This window comes from Hippocampus zosterae, chromosome 4, assembly GCF_025434085.1.
Source record: "Hippocampus zosterae strain Florida chromosome 4, ASM2543408v3, whole genome shotgun sequence".
Lineage (NCBI taxonomy): Eukaryota > Metazoa > Chordata > Actinopteri > Syngnathiformes > Syngnathidae > Hippocampus > Hippocampus zosterae.
The window spans coordinates 6,776,279-6,800,441 of record NC_067454.1 but is presented as its reverse complement, the minus strand read 5'-3'; the positions used below and the strand labels follow the sequence as shown (position 1 = coordinate 6,800,441).

At 42.2% G+C, this 24,163-nt stretch overlaps 1 protein-coding gene across 2 annotated transcripts in view; it reads right to left on the bottom strand.

Annotated features, from left to right (window-relative positions):
- chst8 (carbohydrate (N-acetylgalactosamine 4-0) sulfotransferase 8) overlaps window positions 1–24,163 on the bottom strand; it is a 136,585-nt gene that overhangs the window by 77,572 nt on the left and 34,850 nt on the right. The gene's annotated exons all lie outside the window — the stretch shown is intronic.

Below are 24,163 nucleotides of genomic sequence, written 5' to 3'. Positions count from 1 at the left end.
GAGTGTTCAATGAGCCTGCCACGCATGTTTTTGGAATGTGGGAGGAAACCGGAGCACCCGGAGAAAACCCACGCAGGCCCAGGGAGAACATGCAAACTCCACACAGGGAGGCCGGAGCTGGAATCGAACCCGGTACCTCTGCACTGTGAAGCCGATGTGCTAACCACTGGACTACCGGGCCGCCCCTGGACTACTGGGCCCATTTTATTATTATTTTTTTAATTTTAATTCCAACAGTCCAACAGCATTGCACACACCGAAAGCGATTATGTTAAAAATAAATAAAAATAACTACAACGCATGCAACGGGAATTCCCTTAAATACAGTTTAAAAAACTGAAGAGTGAAATTGATTTTTAAAATGCTAAAAATACCTTAATTAGAGGAATTCAAGAAAAGGGCTTTGTTTTTAACCTGGATTTAAAAGCACTTGAGGATGTCTCGAATTGCAATGGTATCTTACTCCATTTGCAGACAGAACAGCGAAACACCGCTTCACCATTTTTACTTTCAAACCTGGGCTCCACTAATCGAGTCTGCAGACTTCAGAGCCTTACTAGGTTTATATTCAATTAGCATTTCCTTCGTGTTTTCAGGACCCAAACATTTCAGTGTTGATTTATAGACCAGTATCAGAATTTTAAAATCTATTCAACAGCTGACTGGGAGCCAGTGTAAAGCCTTCGAGACTGCAGTGATTGTTCTGGTCAGAAACCGAGCTGCAGCTACTTGATGCTGTTTTGACTAAGTCCATTCAGAAGACCATTACAATAATCAAGTCTACTGGAGAGAAAAGTTTCTCAGTGTCTGTATGGAGCTGGCTGGAGGCTGTTTTTTCAGCTGATGAAAGGCTGATTTGATATGAGTGCTGAGTCGAAGTCAGGTCTGAGTCTATCAGCAAAAAATGGAAAGTGATATCATTTCGCCACACAAAACAGCTTGTATTCACAGATGCATGCTATCAGAACATATGCACAGCATGAATAAGTGGCAAAAAAACCCCACACTTGACTGGTCGCCAGCTCATTGGTGGGCACATATAGAGAAGGGAAAAAAACCAAACAATTTACAGTCACAAGTCTTCAGTTAAACTCATGTGGATTTTTTGGGGAATGTGGAAGAAGACCGCATGCAATGAGAGACCACACTTGGACTGCATGCAAAGTTCACACTGGAACGAGATTTGAACTCAGGACTTCAGAACTACGAAGCAGATGCGAACCACGAGAAAACCAACCTGCCCAAAGCACAAAAAACAAACAAAAGAAAAACCAAAGAAGCAAGCAGCTCAAGATGAAAATGATTCTCTGCAAATCTCATTCTCCTCCATAAAGTTCTCATTGAAGTCGAGTTCAGGACAAACTAGGGCTAGAAATAGACTTTCATTACCGCGGCCCACGAGGATATGAATCACGTCAGAACCTTCAACCGTGCGTCGGATTGGTAAAACGTATTTGGCCTCTCCGCAGCAAACAAATGTCCGCAATAACTGCGGGGGCCTTGCTCACAACGGCTTCTTTCCCGCATGGTGGAATCAAATAAATGGAGCAAAGTGGCTGGAAGTAACATGTCACTGTATGAGATGCGTGTGTGTGCACACTCCAGCAGTGTGGCCTCTGGGCTACACTTAGATGTAGCGATACTGATGGGGATGACTGGGCCTCACAGGAATACTGACATATTGTTTGCTGTGACAACAACTCCACTCTTGTCCACGTGTCACCAACTATTTTCACTCAGTCGAGGTGAGCGAATAGGCCCAGATATCATTATGGACCTGGTAAAGACAAGACTGTCAACTATGTCATACTGAATTATGTAGCTATGCTATTAGCATGTTTTTGATCATTTCTCTGATCATGATTTTTCCATCTACTGACACCACTGGATGACTTTTCCACTGTATAAGACTTTGAGAAAAGCTGATTCAGTGACAAAATTTTGTTCACCGATAGCCCAGCTTCAAGTGGCTAACATGAAGTGATGCTAAGCTAATACATCTTGCTAACTTCGAAACATTGACATTATGCTGCAGACTGAGACAAATGAGCGGAATATTCAGGTAGGTTTTGGTGGATTGAAAGTTGTAAATTGTCCCCCCGTTGTGATTGTGAGCGCGAATGGTTCTTAGTCTCGGTGTGGCACGCAATTGGCTGGCAGCTAGTCCAGAGTGTACACCGCTTACTGTCTGAAGATGGCTGGGAGAAAATATTCATTTATATATGTATACACATTCCCCTCTATCAACAAGTCTTCAGTCAACCTAACGTGGATGTTTTTGGAATGTGGAAGAACACACACACACACACACACACACACACACACACACACAAAAAATCCCCCCCCCCCCCCGAAATTGCTTTCTTCAGTTCCCAATTAACTCACAGTTAAGCTTTACATCACCACCTGTTTTGGCAAAAGAAGAAAAATACTGCATTTTAATGACCATCCCTAAAGTCTGCATTTGATGTTCAAGTGTTAACGTAACCTAATGATGTTTTTTGATTGTGGAGATGCTAACAGCTGCAAGGAAAGCGCGGGAGTGAAGCCCATCGACGCAGCCGCTGATGAGCATGCACGGAGCGACGGCGGAGTGAGTGAAAGGAGTCGTACGCGTTAATGAGGTGAGTAATTAAAGGAGGCCAATATCGAGCCTGCTTGACCCCATGGAGGGCCGGAAAGACACCGAAGCGACTCATTAGATGAGCTTGGCTACATGGGGACAACACGGGCTCCTTCGGTCGAGCTGACCCGCACAGATTAAACTCTTGTTTCTAGACACGCCTCATTTCATTTTGCATTTTTATTGCATTTTTGGGGATGTGATAAAAAGCTTAAAGTATCCTTGACAAAGATATACTGTAGCTTTACAGTATTTCTCAGAGTTTTTCCTGCAAGGATTTGAAAGCTCGACTTGTTGAATATTTGCAGTGTTCAAGTGAATTGGTGCAGAAGTGCTGCCACTTGCAGTAAAATTACAATTCAGACATGGGACGAGGTTAGGCAGCAGTGGTGTTGCGCAGGCGCCATTTTTTTACAAACTGGATGTGCAGGAGTCAAACTTTTCTTGAGAATCAGTTTATTGGGACTTCTTGGGAGTCTTCACGACAAAGTGGCTGTGTCCAAATTCAGGGGCTGTGTCTGCCCGAGGCCACATTTTTTGGCCGTCATTTCCGGTACAACATGTGGTTTCCAAATTTTAGAAAGATATTTCGCAGGCTGGGTCCTTCGATGCCTTGAAAGACTCTCCTCATGTAGCCCCTGTGGACCGTATAAATGACAAACGAATACTGGCCGAATGTAAATTTGCACACCATGCGCGGTCGAGTCGCGCCAGAAGTGACGTCATGCGGCCGAGAATGCGGCCATCGGAGGACTCAGCCTATGAATTTGATCACAGGCAGTGAGAGTGGGCGAGGTTTGGCCGGAACCCTCCACCTCTGGCAGATAAAGAAGTCACAAGGATGTCATTATAAAACACATTTTCATGTTTTTTAAGCTATGCAGTTAATGAGTGGTTATACTGCATGGACTTCACCTTCATTATCTTAAAAACACGATCAACTTCTCATGTACAGCCACGATACATTTGGATGACTTTTTTTTCATACTGCGACATAACTCTAGAATTGGCCTAGCCGATTTATCACTTGGCACCCATAGGAAAAAATAAATAAAAACGATAGAAGTGGCAGACAAGTGGGAAATTGCTGGTCGGACTTGATGGGTGATACAAAGTGGAGGACTCGCACTCGTTGCCACTGCGAAGGATTCTTTACTCGGATGGCTGAGTGGGGGAAATAAATGCTGAGGCGCCGCGCTATCGTCAGATAAGCGCACGGGCGAGACAAGGAGAAGAACGAGATAGCGGGACTCAAATGGCGGTCTTTTGTGGTGAGGCAGCCTGATTTGTCGGCAGAGGTAGTGGAGCTTTCACTGTGTTCGTGTTACTAATTGACTCATTTGAATTCCCCCACAGACGTCGATTGTAAATGCTGTGCAACTGATGCCAACACTCAAGTTTTTTTTTTTTTTTTTAAATCGTAGGAGCTTTTCTGCGTTTTACTTTTTTTTGTCATGAATTTCATATTAGATAATAGTGGGCGATGACAATGCCGAGAAGACGAAAGTCAGGCATTTTTATCGACATCATCAAAGAGAATGAAATGAATATCCGTTAACTCAAAATAATGCCACCAAATTTCATTGGCAACCGATGCACAATAATAAATCACAACTAGTGGTAGTCATGTCATTAATTTAAGAATATTGAAATGTAATTGCAATTCATCACATTGTCATTATTTTTTTCCACCCACTAGAATTAAAACCTTTTGGTCGATAGACACCAACAAAATTAAACAAGACTCGCTATTCCGGCAGGTTGCTCTAAGGCGCTTTCAAACAGTTGAAGACTGTCAACAGACCACATGAAGGAGGGGTGGGGGGGGATCCTTACCTCTGCGTAGCTATTTTACTGCACTTAATGGATTGACAACACCATTTTAAAATTCAACAACATTCAGAACAATGAAGAAAGGCCAAGTCCGAGAAATATCAAAGAAGGAGCGCTTACAATTGAGACATCGCTGGCCAAAGTGGTGGGTTATGGCATCGCTTAAAAACACAGAAGCCGGCTGATTAATTCCCTGTTGAGCAGATAACCGTCTTCCCCTGTTGACAGTGACAAATAGGGATGAGCTCGGGCTCAATAATAGGAAATAAATAAATAAAAAGAAAAAGGGGGCAGTGTCGACGATGGTGAAGGGAAACATGTCCCTGGCTATTGTTTTCAACAACACATTTCAGTACGCAATTTTTTTGAAATATGACAGTCGAGCCCAAGGTCATTCTGGGTAATGCGTCTCACACTCTGAAAAGATCCATGCTATTTATGCCGCAAAATCACTTTTTTTTAGGGGTTAGATGCGACATGAATAGAAGTTCAAGGGTGGGTGCGGGGTATCCCTTCGCAAGCGTGTGTGCTGCAGTTAGATAAAAGATTGAACTTTTCTGTTATGTTGAAGGTCAACGAGAGCTGTTTGGAAATCTAAAACAAAGGATGTTTGTTTTTTTCCATTAGAATTGAATTGATTTCCACTCACACAAGTGCCAGGCCCCAATTATTCACTCGTTTTCATCTACTAGAGACTAACAAACATCGATGTCTTATTTTTCCCCAAATTGGGGGGAGAGGATAAAGTGGCCAATAAAGGTTAATCATCTTCATACACGTCACCTTTTCAGTACTTAAAAAACAAGTTTTGAAATCATTAACAAAACCAATCCTGCACTTGTTTCTTGACTCCCTGCACTTGGATCCTTCATCACGAAAATCTAAACTCGTGACAAAGACGTCGTGTGAGGCAGCCATTCCCATCATCGGGTCACAGTGCTGATTCCACTTCTCAGTTTCTTTACTTGGAATTATTTTTCTGTCTTATGGTGAATAGAGACCAAAGAAGGAGTCAAAGTCTGAAGCTCTTTGCTAACCAAAACAGGATCTACAGAGGTATGAAACAATTTCTTGACTGTATCTATGTGACATGTTCTTGCACTTAGGCTGCGTTACTCCATCAGTCATTTTTATTTAGTTTTAAACCACTTTCTCTGAACATGAATGCTATAACATTGCCGTCATAGTGAATATAATAATATTCCAAAATTGTGCAAATAACAGCCCCCCCCTCCCAAAAAAATGCCTTAATGCCTTCCCTCTAATAAACAGGACTGGAACATAATTTGTTACATTTCCTATGGGGGAAAAATACATTTGAAAGGACTGGAGGTCAAACGGAAATAATTAGAAAAGACAAGAGGCAGTGTTGTGAGACTATTCTAATTGTAACCAAAACACAGACGCCCAGATACCCCGTGCCCCCGCTCTCTTAGTTCTATCTCTTCTTCCTAAAAGGGGTCATAATTACCAAGCAAGAACGGCAGCAATTAAAAGAAGATTTTTAACACATGATCGAGACCATGGCTTAATTAAGAAACCGTTGACTAGGGTAATCAATCAGAGACAAAAGGAAAGTAATTTCCCCCATAGACCTTAGTGCAACCACATTTCGTTGTTCTCTGGGAGGAAAACAATCCTGGTTCCTCTTTTCACATAATTGCAGTTTGATCCCCAAAGCTGATACGCTAAGGGAGATACTCTGATTGCTCAAACTCATTCCGCATACTGCGCAAGTTCTTGATCAGCGTGTCATCAGCGTAATCAAAGTCGGCGTCTGGTACAATTTCACCCCGAACGGAGAAAATTGAGTATGAATGGAAGATGACTAACAACTAATCCCTGGGGGACTCCACAATCATTTGCTCATTCTATTCCTCGGTCACTACACGATATATCTATCTATCTATCTATATCTATATATAGATGTATATAGATATATCTATATAGATATAGATATATCTATATATAGATATATAGATATAGATATATCTATATAGATATAGATATATCTATATATAGATATATAGATATAGATAGATCCTGTGGGACTTCCAGATCCAGACTGACAAGATGGTAATGGCGAACCAACCAGATATCGTGATCATAGATAAAGGGCAGAGGAAAGCCTTTGTAGTGGATGTAGCGGTCCCAAGTGATGGAAACATCAGGAAGAAGGAACATGAGAAACTCGAGAAATACCAAGGGCTCAGAGAGGAGCTGGAGAGAGCCTGGAAGGTAAAGGTGACAGTCGTGCCTGTGGTGGTCGGAGCACTCGGGGCAGTGACCCCCAAACTAGATGAGTGGTTGCAACAGATCCCGGAAACAACATCGGACATCTCAGTCCAGAAATGTGCAGTGTTGGGAACAGCAAGGATACTGCGCAGAACCCTCAAGCTTCCTGGCCTCTGGTAGAGGGCCCGAGCTGAATGAGGGACGGACACCACCCGAGGGGGGGTGAGACGAAGAATTCTTTTATACACACACACACACACACACACACACACACACACACACACACACACACACACACACACACACACACACACACACTTTGTTCCCAGACTATAAATGAATGGCACCAGCACAATTCTGGTGAATTTAGCCCAATGCCACCAACCTGTCTCCAAACTTGTATAAAAGTAGTCACATTTCCATAAAACGGCTCTTGAGCTGCAGCATGACCAGAAGGAAGTCACGACAGTGTTTTGTACCAAACGACACCCTTAATGGCTGATTTTACTGCAAAACGTTTCAGAGCACCATCTCAGCGGCAGCACAATTACCGCAGGCCGTCTCATCCTTCCTCATTTTCTGCATATTCACCATCACGTTTCATAGCTAATGTTATTGAGCCAAGAGTAAATAGTGAGGAGGTCTTTCCTAATCCGCTGTTCAAGTTTGGCCGCCTGATCGGCAGCAAGTCAGCACACAATCTCAGAGGAAAAAACAAAAACAATCTCCGGCTGTCTGTGAAAAGCCCGTCTCGTCATTGAGAGATGATAGTCAAGTATCAGAGAATACAAATGAAAGCATTTTCTTTTGCGGCTCATTTTCTGCTGTGCTGTTAAAACTCCAAATTATCGCATCCACATAATCACAAAACGCATTTCTACAGCTGTGTACGTGCTCTCAATCCTCTAATCGCAGGCGATTTATGCTTCCGCTCTCCAATTACGAGTGGTAAAATCAACCAAATATGCAGTGTGAACCCCTGTATCGCAACAGATCATAAATGGATTCACACCTTTGTGCTTCAAAGCACACCGATATTCAGCACTCTTTTAATTAATGGGAATCATATAAAACGACTTTATAATTGCTTCAGCATTTTGTTGCTTTTTAAATACACCGAAAGGTAAAATTGAGCGATCGTATCTAGACAAGTACGACTCAAGAGTCAGTTTCTTGCAAAGGATATAGAGAAGCACAGCCAAGAACGAAACGACCACCTTCATCCCTCTACTAACGTTTTTATCAAGCGGGGAAGTCAACTTTTCCTCAACGTGCTTCCTGTTGCTTTTGTGATGACTTTGTGTGTATGTGAGGCGAACATCCATGGACATGTTTTGAGAAGATGAACAATCTTACGAGTATTCGACACATTAGATAACAACAAATGATGGTGTAAAACAGGGCTAAACAATATTCTAATAAAATCGAGATAGTTGAACTTAAAAGAAAATTGTGATGTACAATGATTAATTTATGGGCGTATGTAAGTCACCACAGAGGTTTAACTTTAGAGCTTAAAGCTCATGTAAGAAAGGTACTCCAAACCCTGTTATGCATGTTGGACGCGTTCAGACACACATATTGTCCCTATTGTTTCAGTTACAGAACATCCTAGCACAGGGATGGGTAACTTTGGCAATGTTGGAGGGAGCAACTATTTTTTCCTGAGTATTACTTGGGGGCCACGTAGGACAACGCACTTCCTAACCAGATGCACCATATGGCAAAACTGTTTTTTAAAATGGGGGACAAAATATGAACAAGAAACTAATATTACATGCCGTAATTTATTGTGTCCCTTTTCTTCCACAAAAATCAACTCACTCAAAGTTTTAATATTTTTGAGGTACTTTTGTGCAGCATATCGTTCCGATTACGCACCAAAATATTAGGCCTGCCGACTTCTCACGTTGCAGCATAGGGCGGTACAAGAGCGCAACTAATAGTTGTGTTAGGAAAATATGTGATATTTGGGCTACAGTTTTTTTTTTTTTTTTTTGCCACATGTAGACGCTGTGACGGTAGCGATCCAGCTGGTTCAAAGTGCTCGCTGGCTGGAAGGCGCGGAGGAGGACATGCACAATTCCAGAGGATTTGGTGCATGGCATGACTGCGGCCACCTCGCAGTGCAAGGCAGACAATTTTCTTCGCTTTGGAGCCATATTTTAGATCCCATTTTAATGAAACTTCGCAAAGTTTCATTAAACGTCGTCTTCTCGGTTTTGTGTCAAATTTGCAAAATATTTTTTGTGTCTCTTACAGGGTTTCTAAGATACGTGTGGGATGAAAAATGGCATTTTCTTTGTTATTCAATTTGACTTTGACCTCACAGCATCCCCGAGGACGATGGCGACCATCCAGGTGCAGCAGCTGGCGAGGTCACAATAGGCAACAGCGTTCTGACACCATAGCGAGCTCTCCTGCATCCACTGCAAAATGCCTCTCTAACATCAACAAAAAAAAAATGAACGCCCGCGATCACCGCCCACCGCCCGCCGACGCCGCTAAGATAAGAAGCTGATGTCTCGCACATCCCATGCAGAGATGCCCTAAAAGTGACACAGACAACGGGAGTCTCATTAATCTTTATTGCCAGGCCCCAGTGAGACGCTCCGCCTTTCTGCGCGCCGCCATATTCTCCGGGGAGCATCTCGGAGGTGTGGGCTTGTCAAAAGCAGAACGCCGCACACAAAACATGGCATTTACGGCATGTGACACCACTAGCATATTACGCATACATTGGCAATTCTGATGAATTTTTTTTTACATACATAGTTTTTTTTTTGTAAGTTTTATTGTAGCTTGTCAGCTGCCAAAATTTAGACCGAAATCTATTCTTGAGCCTTAAATATTATTATACCAAGGACAGTTTAAATCGGGTTTTTTTTTTTTTTTGCTATTGAAGATATGCGTTCACTGCGACGCCCCCCCAAACCCAAAACAAAGAATCAAACAACGATCAAACATGGTTCTACAAAAAGCAGACAATAGAATCTCCCAAAAAAAAATTTAAATAGGCATTTGCAAATGCCAAACCACAAATACCACAGATGTTTTTGTTTTGGGTCATACAAAGATTTTAATCAAGCCTTGAATTTCTCTCCATACACGGCCATGGCCCCACTATACTGACATCGAGGTTGATCTGCATCCATCACGTCACAGGAGTGGCTTATTACAACATATGCAAACAGCAATTTTTATGCGCGTTAGTGCAGGCAGGGCTGCAAATGTATTAAACCTACACAAAAGAACATCGGAAGAATGTTTGATCAAAGCAATGGCCCGATTCTGTCAAAAAAATGTTTCTGGTATTATTTATTTATTTATTTATTTATTAGGGGAGGGAGTGGGGGGAGTACGGTGGTGCTTTATATCTTTCTCTCCTGCAACTAATAAATCAGCTCTGTGGTGGTCCATGTTGTAGCGTTGCGTGACTTATTAATTTTTCACTCTTGGATGTTCATCACATTTAGCTAAAAGAAAAAAAACAACAACCATTTGTTGAGTATACTAAGCTCCAATAAACGATCGCCGTTCACACATATCATCAAATTTTATTTCCTGTATCTCATTCAAATCTTACTTCATTCGATTTCTAAACTTGCTTGTCCTACTGCAACTTCTACGACTATAAAATGAATAATAATAATTGTTACGTGCCATTTGCAAGAAAATTATAGCAGTTTGAATCTGGTGGTTGACAGCTGCCGTGTATCCGAAACTACGACCGCAGCAATAAGCATAGTGATAAATTCCTAATTCTGTTGATACAAAACTGAGCATCATTCTCAATATCAATGCAGAATTTTCGAGACGGCGCTTTTATGAGTTGAGAAGGTGTACCTAATCAAGTGGCCACCGACTCATCTCGACATTTAACTTGACTTCAGCTCTTGTGAATTACAGCTATTTCGAAAATTACTTTTCCCAGAGGTCACCAGAGCACTTTTCTCAGCTTTTCAAGAGTTAGATGGGATATTACTCCACAGACTAAAACAGCCAAGGGGTAGTAGGGGGGTAGGGGAGGGGGAGTGGGGTCATGGGGAAGGAAAAGAAAAAAAGGCCCAACTTCAATAAGCGTGAGCAGAATTCTTATGCTTGGTTAGAGGTCAAGAGCTGAGACCCCGGCTCCAATGTGGATGGCGGATCCAAATATCTCCGGCAGCTAAATGACAAAGATTAACTGTCCCTTGGAGCTTGAAGGTTCATAATTAATGCCACCTCACTTCCCTCAGTGGCTCCGGTGGAAGGGGAGGAATTGACACTGCATTGATAGACTTGCCATTTTCCGGGTTCAGTCGCATGGCGTGATGGCACCGCGGCAGGCACGTATTTGACACATTGAAGTCCGCGATCGTTTGCGGGGAATTCTTAATGCTCAGCGGGTAGGACTTTGTGATCATGGTAGCATTTCTTTTCTTCCCCCTTCTTGTCGGTCGTTATGTTTATTCATTTTCCCTTTCCTCTCTTTTTGGATTTTTACCGTAGCTCTTTCATTTTCTCATGTTTTGCCTTTTGTCTCATTCATCGGCTTTTTCGTTCCTGAAATGTTTCTAATGTCTTCTCTTAATTCTCCTTTTATCTTTTTTTCTTTCCCTTGACTTTTTCTTCTCGTTACTCCTGATGTCTCACTTTTTTTTGTCTTCATTCCAAGAGAAAAGCCTTCTTTCATTTTTTACTCTTTAAAATTGGCTTTGGTTGAGTTAAATGTATTGACAGTATTTTTTCTTTTGGGGGGGGGGGGTAACTGAAACTGAAAACTACTATGATATTACAGGAAAGAAAAAAGTGAAAACATCACCCCCCAAAAAAAGGCTTGCCGCCACAACAACCATGTTGCTCAGCTGTGAGAAAACGTATCAGGACATAGGGTTTTTAATGTCGGTTACACACCAAACTGCAACGTAGTCCGGACAGGCAAAAGCATTCACCACAAATACAAAGGCAGCAAATGTATTGAAATTGTTTTAAATATGTCTCCAAGTAGAGCTCTGGTGCAATGTGAGCTGTTTGGTTGAGAAAACAACACACATATGACAGAGGCCGTCATTGTTTGCAGTAAATAAACAGCCTTTAAAAAATAAAAAAAACGCTGGCTTTGAATGGCTCCCCTCCTACCTCTGAGTGGGATCTGTAAATCCCTCCATTGAAGTCAGCTTATTTCTTAGCAGAGCTCCTACCATTTTGTTTGGATCCTCCGGAATCCTCTTTGCACATAAACACCCACAATGGATGAAAAACACACACACACACATACACGCACGCACACAAAAATCCTAGATATGTTTCCATCATGAAATTCAGTCTGATTCATAATCAATAGATGGGAGGCGTGGAGGCGGGATTCTATTTATGACTGTCTGAAGCCAAAAGGGCCGAAGAGACGCTCCAAGTAAAAGATAGAAGCCTGTATATACAGAGGTTAAGTCATTTAACATCGTCCCTCGGAAAGCTGGGAGTGCCTCGCCGGCTTGACTGAAACGTGGAGAAATAAATCTAACGGGATCGGCGTCTAATTCTCTTTTGTGCCAAATTCTCAGGGAAGTGGAAGTGGTTGGCGAATGGCTCAATTTGTCTCAATGTAATTTAATGTCGCCGGTCTTGTTTGGGTCTTATTTCTTATAAAAAGATGACTTAAAGGACTGCTGACTGCAATCTTTTCAAGTAGTGAAAAGAGTTTTTCAATTGTCAGGGATTGCCCGCTGAAAGACCACATACTGTATACATTGGGAAACTCTGAGCATACCGACTGATAATTGGGCCAATTTCAATTTCAGAGTACCGAGAGAGGCTAACTGAAGACCTTGTGCCACAATACTGTCGCTTACAATTCCGTCCTGAAAGTAATCTGATCATGACGATTGTCAATGGAGATACAGTAGAAGCTCGATTTCACGGAATCGTAACCAATGACTCCTGGATTTGAGGGAGAGAAATGAGTGTCAAATCAAAACACAATGTCTAAAATAGCTGTTTAAACCTGTTAGTTCCAGAATCGATTGCAATTTGCCCCAGTGCCGGTAAAATGGTGCTGTGGTGCCATCAACAGACAGAGACTGGACACAAGAATGCAGAGTATGGTCTCGTTGACTCGGTCTTTGAGTACGGACTTGGTCAAACCGGTCTCAAAGAATATGCTTCCAAACAACGCTGGTCTCTTTGTAATCGAAACATCTGTGAACTTCTCCACTGGCTCCATGATAAAAGGGAGGGAAAAAAACATAACTGAGTCCTCTCCTCCGTTGGCCTGTTAGACATTTTGACAGCAGCATGAAATGAATCTTGGGATACTTTCTGAATCAAGTCTTAACAAGTCACTAATCAATGCATCCTTAGTTTAAGCTAGCAGTCAAGAACAACGTCCAAGGTATTTTGTGCGTTCTTGGTCTCAATGCACTTCCAATTGGAATGCGACGAATGACATTTCACAAAGATCACAAGAACATAAGAATGGAGCAGACGCCAGTTTTGAGAAACCGAAGACTAGAGAACACGCGTCAGTGTGGCGGCCATGTTGATGTTCCCATCAAAGACAATGCATGGACATATGTGGCGGCCTTGCTAGCGTGGCTGAGTGTGTCCCATCAAAGGTATTGGACGGCTGAGACATTAGCTTAGCATCACTGTAATAAGCACATAGCTCAGAGAAACGTGGAATAACTAATTATTCATTTCTATGGCTGTAACTCAGGCACTGGCACTCACAGGCGCTTCCAATCATGACATTTTGGTTCAGTAGACATTTGTAATATTTGTGAAAGCCCTTAGCTATGGTATCTAATCGTAACAGAGGTGAAAAGAGAAAACTAAATGGCTGTAACTCAGGCACTGGCACTCATAGGCTCTTCCAATCATGACATTGTGGTTCAGTAAACATTTGTAATATTTGGGAAAGCCCTTTCCTATGGTATCTAATCGTAACAGAGGTGAAAGTAGGAAACTAACAATGTTGTTCATTAACTTGACCGGTGGCACGCTACTATTGTCCCTTCAAGCAACAACAATATAGGTTCGGATCAACTAAAACATGTTTAAATCTTTTTTATAGTCATTCAAAAATAAGATTATCTTTTTTGCTTGAATTTTTTTGGGGGTGTTTTTTCATTTTCCTCAGTTAGTCTGTTAAATCAAGGAAGGTTTCAGGCAGAAAAGTGGATTTGCTTTTCTGCCTCTTTTTGCTGCTTTTTTTTCTCCAGCACATCAGATTTTCATAATAATAATAATAATAATAAAAATAATGATATTTGAAATCATATTTTGTCCTCTGCCAATATTTTTTCTCCCCCTGTGTCACCGTGCTGCCTCTCTTGGTGCAAAAACAAGACATCTGATCTGGGGAGATTTGCAACTGTCATTGTCGACTATTAGCGCAGTAAGCTCACAGATGAGTTTCTGAAAATTGCGTGAGCTTTCAAAAATTTCAATGCATATCCCCTGCTTAACATCCCACGACCTAGCAATCAGTTGAGATTTAACATTTGAAACCGTACATGTTTTATCATGCCTACAAACAAGGCCTCAAACATGTGCAGCAAGCTATGACAACTGGGCAAAACGTTATTATTATTAACATGTTCGGGATGATATCTTTAAGTTGCTTCATTTCTTTGCGGTTAAACTAATCAACATTTTTCGGGGGGATTACCATAAAAAACGGGGTCAAAAGAGACATTTGTTAAGTTGGGTTTAGTTTTTAGTCCTCTTTTTTTTCCTAACTTAACTTAGCAAACTATGTCTTCTAATAGGCTGCCTAATGAGGGACCTCCTTCCTTCATACATAAAATTCTTCTCCTCACAGAGATGTTCATTAGCGACTATAGTGGAAGAAGTTGAGATAAATGTCTTCTCTTGAGTTGCTATTAGCAACAAGGGTGAGGATGGTGGAATGCAAACAGCAGTGAACAATCCTTTCTAAATGTATCATTTACTCAAGATTCATCGTCGAGGGCGAACCGCACACGGGGATCAGTGGACGTGACATTGACATGTTCAATATGCATGCTCATGAACCAGCCTCTAATGCCAGAATGTAGCTGGGGAGCGAGGTCACATAGTCAATGTCAGACATTTCCCCCATGGCCGCGGACGAGAGGCTCTCAGGCGGCGATGCTGCAGTCAGAGTATGAATATAATAGAAATAAGTCTGCTTCAGCTACTTTATCAAGACCTGCGGTGAGACTTCTGGCGTTCCAGTCTTTGGCTTTCTTATCTTAATGGTTGTATGTGTGTGTGATAATGTCGCAGATGTTTCACTCGTGGAGGCAATAATAAGAAAACTATGAAGGAAATGGAAGTCATGCTGAAGTGGGGAAACTCGCAAGACCTCATCATATTGCATGATGATCTTGAGACTTTACAGAATTTTCCTTTTTGTTTGGCTCCTTCTGTGTATTTTTTCATGTGAATACACAGTGGATGGCAACCGGGAAATGAAATTGGACTGTAAATACAAAACTATAGAAGAGAAACGAATTGTGAAGTGGGGGGAAAAAAATAGTACACGCATCTCTGTCATGGCTGCATAGTAAAAAGTCAACAATTAAAATTAATCTCTCTAATTAAAATTAATCTCTCTAATCAAACTTATCCGAATGTCACACAAGGCCTTTCTTTGGCTTTTTTTCTGTATTTTTTTTTGGGAGCAACTAAGACAACCATGAAATCTCACCAGAGATCACCTTAACGAGCATTGAAAGGATTAACTGTGTTTTGCTTTGTCTTTGGCTTCTCACCGCCTCGGATAACTCATGGGGGGGGGGACTGTATTACGGTGAGAAAATCAAACAAGCACACCTCCATTCTCACTTCCGTCGGGCTACCTTCTGCAAATCAAGCACTGTTCACTCTTCTGCACTTGAAAAAAAAGTATGCAAATCAAACACCTCTGGATCGGATGTGCATTTAATATTTTCAGGAGGCACGCACACCTGCGCACCACTTATATTCACCTCAGATTATGTCAATATTATTCTCATTATTAATCGTTGTGCCTGCATGACCCAGGACTAAATGATTTCTATTTTCTTTATTTTCAATTTAATGCTTTTTAACAGCCTTTCCATGTCAAAACAATGGCGCGCCTCTCTTTTGTGATGTCAGGTAATCTCCATTTAAAAGAGGCTAATTTAACAAGAGACAGATGGATGAGCTGCTCGTGCCAAATTACAGATCCTACGACTATCCCACTGGTCGCAGTTGAAAGCAAATCCTGCAGATTGATTACTTGTTTGGCAGCAGATGATCCCACAAAAGGTGTGTGCACTCTAGGTAAGCTCCGAGAGGGTTGCGCTAGATAATTGGACCCCACTTTCTCTGTTACCATTCCGTCATCGGATCAATTGGCTGCAGGAAGAATTGATTCCAACCCGCTTCAATTGTTCAGAGGTGCATTTGACCATCATCAATCACCCGACAGCAGACGGGATCAAACCGTGCGAGACCGCAAGCCATCCACAATAGCGTCAAGTCAAAGTCACGTCTTTCTCATTCAGCCTGTAACCACCCCTGTGTATCCGTTTCAGAACCTATGGCCGGAGCACCAGGATCAATAGCGGCCCGAGCGCATGAGGGAAAGCCCGAAGTTATGTTCTTCTCAACTCAAGATGACAAAAAAGGCCCAAATAGCCCCAGTGTTACTAACGTATTTTCACGACTATAAGGCGCCATTAAAAGTCTTAAATTTTCTCCAAAATGGACAGGACGCCTTATGGTGCGGAGCATCTTTTATATGCGCTCAGTTCCAAAACCTGACTGACAGCCAACACGCTGTTTATATAGAGAAAAGGCGGAAGTGACTGTGGCCAGGCATGCGGGAAAGAAGTCGGCCAATCAGGGAAGGGTCGGCGTGTATATATACATATATGGAGAGGGAGAGAGAGAGAGAGAGAGAGAGGGAGAGAGAGAGAGAAGGCAGACGTGAGAGAGGACAGGCATGCTGGGGAGAAGTCCGCCAATGGGTGAAGGGTGGGCATGTAAGTGGACGCTAAAGGGACGCCTCAAGCAGGTACCAACACCTGTATAGAGTGTGGCAATGTGCATTGTTGCAAAACAACTCCGGTTTTGGTTTCTAAGAACCCCCGAAAATAAATTCGACAAAGAGACACGCCTACGAAGCTCAGTTCAAACTTCGAGCCATCGGTTATGCTTTTGGCATGTGTGCCCTCACAGCAGCGGTGAAAAACCAAGTCAAGCAAATGAACTCTGAGCTTGCCGTTATTCCCGGAGGCTTGACTAAAGAACTCCAACCGCTGGACATCGGCATCAACCGGGCGTTCAAAGTAAAGTTGCGAACGGCATTGGAACAATGGATGATCGATGGCAAACACAACTTTACAAAGAGTGAGAGGCAGCGCTGGGCGAGTTACGCCACAATTTGCAAATGGATTGTGGCTGCTTGGACGAACGTGGCTGCTTGCACTGTTGTTCGAGTGTTTGGCAAAGCCGGCATCATTTCTGTGGAGCCACATGGCAATGAGAGTGACTCTGACAACGAGAGGGAACGCGGCGTTTTTGATGGATTACGGTACTTTCACAATTGTTCAATTCTTTCTACACACACGCGCGCTGCCACCATGTTTCGCTCTGTTCTTTACTTTCAAATGTGGGAAACCTTCACACGAGAGAAATGTTGACTTTGCTGTTGCTACTCCTTCTTTCCGCTCGGCAATGCGCGGCAACTCACACTTTAGCATGTGATGCGTTCAATGACAACTGCGATGTGCAGTCCTCTGCTTCTGATACAGAGGATGAGGACTTTGATGGATTTCTGTGTGATGATTAATCAAAAAACGTGAGAACATTGTACGATGGTTAAATAAAATACACCCAAACTCAGTTCTGCTTTCGTTGCCTTTTTCAAAAACGTGTTTTTAGCTTGTATCTGTATGTCTTGGCATGCTACCGTATGCTTCAAGCTAACGTGTTAGTGTGCGCGCATGCGTGCTGTTGGTTTAAGCTGGCGTATGTTTTACCACTGTATAACTGCGCCCATTAAGACAGTGCGGTTTGTCTATGTGTAAAATACAGAAATGTCACCCATTAATGAGACTGCGCCCAACCGTACGATGTGTCGAATTGTCGTGAAAATACGGTAATTTGGATCCCCCCAGGATGTATTGGGAGTCATACTCACTGGTCCCCGAGTTTTTTGGGCCATAATTTAAGTGCAAAACAAACAACAACAAAAAAAAAAGCATTACCTTCAGCTTTTCCCCAGAAAAAAAAATGTTGCAAGAATTTATGCCTGAAAAGTAACAGGAAGTTTTTCACAGTTGAGCAAGGTGCGCTTGAAGGGAATTCATCGGACACAGCTACAGCTTTGGAGAGCGGAAGCCCAACGGCTTCACAACACGAAGGCTCATTTTATATTCTTTTTGAAATCATTCAAATTTGTCAGCGTCGTAAACAACGCGGTGCGTCAAATTCAAAAGCTTTACAACAACTTCAAGGAAATAAAGTACATGGCGCTCACTGGGACATCTGGGTGCGGATTTGACAGTGAGGGTCTGATTAATGTGTTCGTTCCTCTGGCCGGTTTGGAATGACAACCCCCTCCAAGCACATTCAAAATAAATAAGTACAAATAATCTGTTGAGTCAAACACGTCCACTGTGTGCTCAGTCACATGCGCACAATTCATAAAAATAATTTAAACGCCCACACCATGTTATGTCATGTTCGGCTGCAATGCACTGCACTGTACATGTTCTGTTTAACGCAATCACCTCCGGACGTTTGTCAACGACAACCGCGCGCAATAGAGATAAACAGTGCAACTCGGAACAACCCGCAAAATAGCACCGTGCAATACTCATTGGTTGAATATTAACTTTTGGTCATTTTTAATTCCCTGCACCTTCTTCGTGACGGCCTGCACCAGTAAAGGAGATCAGACGAGCTCTCCAAGGGGATGTTTACGTGCATAAATGTGATGATTGCCTCCCGTTCGGATTCCTTTACTGGCCCGACCTCTATTGTTTGGAGGCTTTTGTGTATCGGCTCCCCTCTCCCTCATCCCCGTGCCTTTTTTTCTGAGAGATAAGTATCAGCCAGTGGTCCACTCCACTGACACCCCCGATTCCTCCCGGAGTCAGCAGATTACATTTTCTGAAGTTGACAGCTTGTTATCACTCTGAATAGCAGCTTGAGCTTTAGCCTTTTGTTGCAGAGGATTTTTGGGGGGAGGGGCGGAGGGCGATATTCTGCAGTTTGGGGTCACTTATTCCTCGCGACTTGCTTTGGGCTCGAGAGTACTGACGCATACTTTGAATGGGTGCCCGCTCATCTTCCATCTTCCCTCGAAGAGTACCTGCACCTTGTGGGGAGGATTACCGTGATGGAAGCCTAGGCCACGCACAATGATATCCATTCAGCGCGCGTCACCGGCAGACAGAGGAAAAAAAAAAGTCTGCTTGTGATTTGACGATGACTCCCGCCAGTGCTTTGGGAACGGCGTGTCGAAATCCCTTTCGTAACCATCAAACTCTGTGTCATTCCTCTCGACTCTCTCATTGATCAACAATGACTTAAAATGGTGGGGAAATTTTATCCCGATAATACGAATCCATCAATGGGATGGAATAACTACAAAGGCAGGCAGTTGTCGATGACCAGCTTGGACAAAGGACATTGTGTGGCTGTTGTTGGCTATCATTGAAAAAACAATGGGGCTCTTTTTTTTTTTTTGACATAGAACTATAATTCCTGAATCTTTGAAAAAGGCGAATGGGGGTTTAAGATTGACCTTTTGCAAAATCTGTCTGTCAGTTGAAAAAACAATCATATCGATAGTTGATCCAGTGATAATCATGTCACATTATTGACAATTTGTCTCATCCCATTACTTCTTTGTGCTCGGCAAAACCTTTTGTCCTCGATTTTTTTTTTTTGAGGGGACATGGAATAAATGGACACACAAGTGCCCTGTCTTATTTTTTTTTAATTAAATCTATTTTTTATATAGATTTGGTTAATCAAAAAAAATCACATCCTTTTAACAGATTTATATTTATAAATAGGTGGTTAGTTAGGTGTAATTAAAATAATTATGTAATTAAAATAATTATGAATCAGCATGTATTGTATTGTAATACAGGTTCAAATGCGACTGAATTATTATTACATTTTCATTATGAAAAATATTTTACACATTTTAACATTTTAATTTTATCTCACCGACTAATGAATCAGCCCACTTGTCCATTAAAAAATATAATTGTGGGTCCCAACTGAAAACCTTGACCCTTCTGGCATTTTGCCAAACAATTAATAAAGACACCTGGCAACTGCTTTAAACTCCCAAGCAAATAACCCCGCCTCCTTTATGTCATATGGAAAACCTTTCTGTCCTTGCATAAGGAGCACCGCTTGAAAACTAAGCTTGTCTTTGTGAGAGAATAACGCAAACATTTAGTGAACGATTTGATGATGAAACACAGCTTGCAGTGTGCGTCTTATCTTGCATAATCTGTCCTTGGTGAGCAGGTGAAAACACCAGCAAAACCTTGAATACTGCTGTTTGCTTCTCAAGTGGCACGGTACTGTATCTCCTTGGTGGGAGCTGTAGTTATGCAACCTTCTCTCTCCTTCTCCCACTCATTCTTCGCACGGCTCCCTGCCGACGCCAAAAGGCCGGCTCGCCGGGAAACACGACTGCAAACCTCAAACGTTCTCCAATCTATTTGAGAATGCTCCAGACTTTCTGTAGCTTCACCCCGTCACGCGGTGCAGTCCTATTGTGACTTCCTGACAAAGAGTGTGAGCGACATTAGCAAAAGAATCAAACATGCTTATGCAACACTCCGACACTGTCTGATGAAATTACTTCTATGAACAAAGTTTTGTTTGCTCAGGGCACTCACTGCAGCAAAATGGAGACTCTGGAGTATTCTGCAATGTCAACAAATGCAGCAGTTGCAGTACACCCGGAAAATATTCGTAGCGCTTTATTTTTTCTGCGCATTTTGTGATTCTTGGTAAAGGCTATGAATATTTGCGTGCATTTGTTTGAAAAAGAAAACAAAACAAAAAAAAGACGTTAAGGAAATCGGCTAACCAGCCAAGTGGAATGTGTGAGGTATAATACTGCAGCGCCCAGAGGGTAAGCTAACGTTAGCATCTGCGACTTTGGCTCACATTTGGCTGCCTGTGCACCAGGGGTTTGTACACAGGCTCGAGAAATACAAAGTTGTGGTCTGCTCCTTGCTATTGGCATAAAACAAGTCCAAAATCTTATTGTCTCTAGTGGCACAAGTTACATATTGCGTGAAGGTTGAAAGGGAGGACGACAGAGAGACATGGTTGAAGTCCCCAGAGATGATCAGCAGGACGTTGGGGGACGGTGTTTGCAGCCTGTTCACGACAGTCATCAGGGCATCACACGCTGCATCACCATTAGCCGACGGGGGTAAAAATCTTTTGGCAAGATGTGAAATTTGTTTCAATTTTTGTTACCACGTAGGTTGTTTTATGTCAGGGTCAGTAGGCCAGCAGATGATTTAAATTTGATCGAGTGGAGATTTGTAAGGTGGCTGCAATGGATAGAGAACCAACATTTATGCCGATGCAGGACTTCAAGACTTTGTTGCGACTCTCAGTCTTCATCTTGACTCATCTAAACTTGAGACCGTGGAAGCAACTTTCTCTTTTGGCAAAGGAATGCATCATCCGCAACGGGAGGCAAAAAGCTGTAGCTCTTCATGTGTTCTGACAAGACTACTAGGTAGACGGTAAATGTAAATGCGGGGAAAGATTGAATTGCAAATTTCCTGGGCGGATATTGCGATTCTGATTCAATTCACAATTTTCTGCACGTCAAGCTTCATTGCAATATTCACTTTGGACAGCAACATTTGCAAACGTGACAGAAAATTACATCATACCATCAAAACGTTAAAAGCTGTTCATCTAGAAATGCAAGTAAAGAGGCTGTGTGAGGGAAGCAGTCCTTTTTCAAGGTTTCAAGAAATGGTTTGAGAAAGCACGACCGACTGCTTGCTCTCATGCCTGTATAAATACGCAAGTATGTGTAATAATTTATCTAAAAATGCATTTTTTTCCACCAAAAATGTTTCACATTTTGTACTAATGATCTTTGTGCATCAATGAAAGATTAGATGAGAATATTATTCGTAACTGCTTCAAAACAGAGACCGAGGGCTTAGTGCTATGCCTTCAAAAATGGAATTCCTTCACACTAATGGTGAGTATACAAATGTGAAAATCATTGTTGAAGCATCGCTGAATGGATTATTTCAATGTGAAAGGTAACTATTTCTTTTGAAAAGGGTCAGAAACTGATATTTATTGTTCTCTCTGCTTCTTTCCATTCAAGTTTAGCATTTTATGGCAACACAAACTTTAATACAAAACACGTAGTCCCTTAGCAAAGCTATATTGATGAAAAGAATTAGAGTCATTTTGAGATATAAAGTGGATATCAAGACTCAATACGCTGCGCTGCAAAATTGTGCAAGTAAATGCAAACATTGCTGATATTGTAAATATTTAAGATACTTTTGACCTCGAGCTCCTCAACGTCATCTGTGCTTAACTATGTAGCTGTTGTCTTGTTTTATTTTGAGATACTTTTTAATTGTAATACTAATTTGCTTTATGGCTGGTTGGTCTCCGGCGTAACGCGGTTCTAGCCAGATTTATCAGAAAAGGGTAGAGTGGACCGAATCACTGAATCTGGTGTGCACATCTGCATTTCACAAAGGTTTAGCGATTAGCATTAGCTTCTCCAGCTTCTTTCTCGTTGAAAGCTTAGGCAACTCCGAGTTGGCCTTGAGTGATAGCGTCACTTGAAGTGCAGCTTATTTTCCCGCCACGAAGTTGAGGATTAGTTTAGGGTCCACAACGCACTGCTCATAGCTGCTGCCAGTGTCTAGCCTTCGCAAATAGTCAGGAAAGCAAACAAGTTCTTTGTGAGGTTGGGTGAAAGAGTGATGGCGCAGATTGGTTAGTGTGATGTGGTCATGTGTAGAATGCCGCTTTAATTGGTGGCCTTAAAAAAAAAGTTCAGTTCTCCATCATGTTGTATAAGGTCTATTGTGTCACCTCCATGCTAAGCTATGGTGTCCTTCGCAAGACTTTTGTGCCTTTTCTGGTATTGTAATAGACTTGCTGATAATCAGTGATGACACGAGTGATATGCGAAAAAATCCTTGGTCGGTGTGAGGTAAACATCAGGAAAAACATGTCCATGTCTCTGACTATGACTATTGCAACATTTACTCCCAGCAAATCAAAATCGAATATGGACCTTGTTATTTTTATGCTATATCTAAATATAGCGATCCTGGGGGAGGATACATTGGAGTTGTCTATGTCCATGCATTTCTAGATTCTTTTTTTTTCCCTTTTTTTTTATAGCCCAGTGAGCACTTAGAGTCACGGAAAAATGACAAATGTAATTGCATGACTGGCATATGGAAGTCATTGGTGAGCGGTATAAGATGGCAGCGAGGGAAAATGAGATTACGCCCGCAAAGCTCCGGTGGCAGAGCTGTGGGCATTAGCGTTAATGGAAAAACCACGAGACCTGGCGCTTGCCTCGGTGCAGACTCCACATTCTAAATCCGATAGACATGACCCGGGTCTGCGAGAAGCCGGAGAGACAGCGATGCAGGCACCTGATACGCACAGATGAGAAAAAAATAGCACGCTTTTCTTTTTTTTTCCTACTTTTCAGGCAATCCCAAAAGCTCTCAGTTTTCCTCTTTATGAAATAAAGGCTGCTGTAATCATTTCTGGCATAGATCCGCGCCCACAGATGACATGTGATTGAAAGGCTGAGCTGGATGCTTTAACATTCTCTACGAGAAAGCTTGTATACTCCTAGGAGACATGATTCTCCCCCACCTCCAGTTCCCAATTTCTTTGTTTTGAGAGAAAAAATTGTGTATATATAGGGGTTTGTGATAGACTTGCCTAGCCCGGTATTGCTTTCCAATGATCTTCCCGCTCAGAAGGGAATCGCAATAGGACAGCGCTAGCACAACAAAAAAACAAGCTTTATTAAAGTACCTTTGCACATACTTGAAAGAGTGGGATCTTCTTCTCCCCCAGTGAAAATGCACAGTTGGAACGCATTCAAATACAAGCCCGTACGACCTAAGGGTCATCAGCAAAATTTAATTACATTATGAGATGGCTAAATTGGACTATGCAGGCTTAAGGGATTAGAAGACCTGTGGCAAAGGGATCACATTTTTCTTCAGAGTGGTCAACACTATGCCCATGGAGCTACACAACAGATGTAGATGGGTGCTTTATTTTCCAACAGCTGCTTTATTACTTTTTTTTTTTTTTAACTACAGTGGGACCTCTGTGATCAGCACGCCGGTGAAACTCTGTTTGGGATTGGAATCTGTTTTCAATGGCGCTGGCGCTGACTTGGAAAAGCATCACAACACTCTTTGTAGGAAGTAAAAATGGGCATTTTAAATGTTCCACACCTATATCGGG